Source organism: Chaetura pelagica, unplaced genomic scaffold (genome assembly GCF_000747805.2).
Source record: "Chaetura pelagica isolate M959 unplaced genomic scaffold, ChaPel_1.0 scaffold596, whole genome shotgun sequence".
Taxonomy (NCBI): Eukaryota; Metazoa; Chordata; class Aves; order Apodiformes; family Apodidae; genus Chaetura; species Chaetura pelagica.
The window spans coordinates 520907-525032 of record NW_009953725.1 but is presented as its reverse complement, the minus strand read 5'-3'; positions in this window follow the sequence as shown (position 1 = coordinate 525032).

Below are 4126 nucleotides of genomic sequence, written 5' to 3'. Positions count from 1 at the left end.
TTTTTTTTTTTTTTTTTTTTTTTTTTTTTTTTTCATTAGAGAAGTTATGATAACGCATTGTGCGTAGATATAATTATCTGTTCTCCAGTGTAATTAATTTCAGGTAGTTTTTTATTATTATTCTTTCATCCTGCTGCTACTGTTTTAACGCAAACCAAAACGCAGACAAAGAGTGCGTTTAGGAATGACACATTAGTATTTATTGCAGGTTTGTACAATGCTGGGTGCTTGGTGCCTTCCCACAAATCAAGAATATCAAATGAAATTTTCCATTACATATTTATACACAAAACTACAAAGTTAGTAAGCTTCCACAACCATCCTCCTTACAGTGATTGGCTAGGGATTTACATCTAATTATAATACAGTTACGTCACTATTTCTACTATCACGCATGGTATAGGGAAGAGCCTTCACCTGGACAGGGGTCTTTTTGACCTAGGGCTATGATTTTAGTATTATAATGACATTATAATGGGGTAAGTTCACCTGGACGACACAAGATCACATGCAACTCCTACAGCTCCAACTGCACAAGACTGTTTTAGCTGTCAATTTTCTTGATCAAGGTGCTTCCTTAACACCTTCTGTATTCCTTAGGTCCAATTATTCACACAAACCTCAAGTCTTCTCTCCCAAGTTGGTGATTTACATGAGACACCCTCTAGACCTCTTGATGAACTGCCTTCTTCAAGACCAAGTTATTGCAAGATGTCCTTGCTCAGTGCTGGCTGTAGTACTAACTGTGTGCCTCTGACTGCAGTTTGAACTTGTATATATATACAGAGTGCATTTTACACAAAATAACCACATCATTCCAAATTTCTGAGTTATTTTTCCAGATTACTTTGATTAAATACTTAGGAAAACAATATTTCAAATATTTTGGATATTCAAGTCACAGTGCCCAATAAAGGATATTACTTTGTTTTGTCATATGTGGTCCCATTCTTTACTGTAAATTTAATTCCAGAGTGTAATCTTGATATATGTATTTCTTTCATCACAACAGACTGAAAGACCTATTTTTGAAGGCAGACTCGAATACAGCTGAGATGTTATCCTAATTTTAAATGGGATAGAGCTCATTTTCTTAGTAGCTAGAATAGCATTGTGTTTTAGATTTAGTATGGGATTTGGTATGAGAAGAATATTGATAGATACACTGATGTTTTTAGTTTTGCTGAGAAATCAAGGACTGTTCAACTTCCCATACTTGGCTAGTCTGCAGATGCACAGGACGCTGCAAGGGAGCATGGCCAGTACAGCTGACCCAAATTGACCAAAGGGATATTCCATATAATATCATCTCATGCTTGGCAATAAAAGCTGGAGAAAGAAGAAGGGGAGACATTTGGAGGGATGGTGTTTGTCTTCCCAAGTAACTGTTACATGTGATGGAGCAGGGGGGAGTCGCAGAAGCACCTGAGAGCCAATAGCCCCTGGCATCAGCTCATGACATTCTTCCAATTCTCTCCCCCATCTGATCAAAGGGAAGTGTGCAAGTGGTCATGAGAGGCTTAGCTGCTGGCTGGGGTTAAGGCACAACGGATGACATCACACCAAAACCTACAGATGTGACATTTTGTGACTTCTAAGATAGTACTATAAGAATACTATGCGGAATTCTGACTACAAGCTCTTGAGGCTTCAAGGCAAGGCCAGATGTATAGCAAGGAGTAAGAACTTTTCTTAAGCTACTTGCTATTGTTGAAGAAAGTATAAATGAGCTTCTAGGCAAGCAAGCCCTTCTTAAAAAAAAAAAAAGTGCAGCTCAAGGCTAAACATACATTGAAAACAACTGAACAACTGTTCTTATTTACTTAGATATGCAGCATATAAAATCATCCATGTTATCTCAGCCCCAACTTGCAGGGGAGACCTATAGAATACTTTCAAAGGAACATTGAACTCAAGTCCTAAATTTATGGAATACAAAAAAACAGTAAACAGATTCTGGCTTTGCAGTTAATTTTAGTCTCTCTCCCCATTACAAAGCAGAATAATCCAGAGGCTACAATTTATTTTTCTCTCATTAAGAAGTCAGCCACTTCAAAAAAATCATAATAGACACATGTACACCAAGAGCTTTTAGGCAGCTTGACACATGGGTTAGCTAACACAAGTCAAATGAACTTTACTGTTGCCGTTTCTAGTTCTTGTGAAGTTGTATTTCAGGGAGAACGAAGCCCTTTGGAGCACACCTACTTTTTGGCAATTAGAAGCAGGTGTAAATCAGTATAATGTGTCAGGTGCAGAAGGTTAGCCAGCAGGAGAGGCATAACAAGGTCCACAGGGCAGGGACCTCACTAACAAGAGCTGCAGTACTACAGTACTCTAGCAAGAAGAACAGGACTTGTCATTCTCCCTCTCCTCCAGTGGTAAGTGTTTGGTCCAACAGAAACAACTGAACTGTATAATCTTGCTAAGCTTTCTTTCACTCTGCCATTTCCAATGGCTAACAGATTTCTTGCAAAGCATCTGGCTGCTGGCAAGTCCCACAGCAGAGAGGTTGCAAGCAACACAAATCTCAACAGGGCTGGAGTACAGGAGAAGGACATTCACATTCCTGAAGAAAGAAAAGCCTTATTTTGAAAATTATTGGAGAGCTGATCCTTGTTAATCCTGATCTCAAGACCTGTGAAAAACCATAGCCTTACATGTCATTAGGCCAAACATTGAAGGGAAGAGGGAAGCCACTGCTTGAGTATCCTGTGGGAAGAGGCCCAAGAGTCCTGCTTGGACAGATTTCCCCATCTGATTGACCCAGAAGTACCAGTAAATAAGTGTTGCTGGCCAAACATCCAAAAGCCACAAAGCAGCTAAAAGAGCTGCCAGTCTAATCTATTTTTATTTAATTTATACTAGAAACTCCCACTGTAACTTGGCTGGCTGCTTTTCATTACCTACAACTTCACTTTTTCTACAGCTGATTTAATGTTTACTTATGTTGCTCTCTACCACTTCTGTCCCCTGGTGCTGAGCCTCAACCTTCAGCTTGGAGTGCAAATTAGACAAGCTGAACACTCTTCCTGAGATAGGTTGTCAAAGAAAAGACAAGCCAGGATTCCATCTGTTTTGCACCAGGACATGTTGGTCCATTATAGTCTCACTAAGAAGGGCATTCAGATGCTGCAAATTATAATTTCAAACTCAGTTTATTAGGGTTAACACTATAAAGAAACAGAGAACTGTTATCTCACTGTGAACCATGAGAAGTGCAGCATCAAATGGGCCTCTGATCAGGTCTTCACTCCATGAAGACCCCATCTGTGGAAGGGCTACCCCATCGTTGTAATTCAAACTAGTGGAGGGTTCTCTTACAAGAAAACAACTCTATTCACAATTTCTGTAAAAAAAAATAAAATAAAATAATATATTCATACAACTTCTTGCTGCACTTTTAGAGAGGAAAGGCCATGGAGGTGATGTAGATGCCCGCAAAACAGGGAGGTAATGCAAAAGTACTGTGTCCTTCAGGGAAGAAATGTGGAAGTGCCCTTAAGATGTTCTCCCCGAGAGAGGGCTGCGGATCAAAGGAGAGAGAGGGAGGAAGCCCGACACAGTCTTTCTTGTAGCCATTTGCCATTTTTACATTTTCCACTCTGTTTGTGTTAATCCTTAATAAACCAGCTAATTAGTAAACTAAACATTGCCCTCAGTAACAATCTGTGGGCGTGGTGTGGCTGGTATTCTAATCTCCACTCTAGAACACAGCCCCACAGCGGCCGTTCCTCTGTGAGAGGTGAGTGCAATGAGCGTGCCCCTGGATTCATTTAAAAACCCCTCCAAATGGCAGGGGGAAGTCACGGAAACATCCTGTCAGCATCGGCTGAGATCTCAACACACGACGTTCCTGCAGGCAGGATCCTCTCCCTCTGATGTGGAGGCCCACAGCAGCCCCAGCTCCAGTAACACACCCCGATTTCTTTGGAGTCTGCGATTCAAGAGGTTTAGGAGGATAAATTCAGGCAGCCAAAGTATCAGTACGTGATCAAGAGACGACAGAGCCTGAGGGATCATCCTTTGCCTACAGGCTGTGCTGGGGCTTTGTGGGATGGGGCAGCGGAGGGGGCTGGAGGTGGGTTTTGCCAACCTTACGGGCCAGACCCCTGGAGCGGCACCA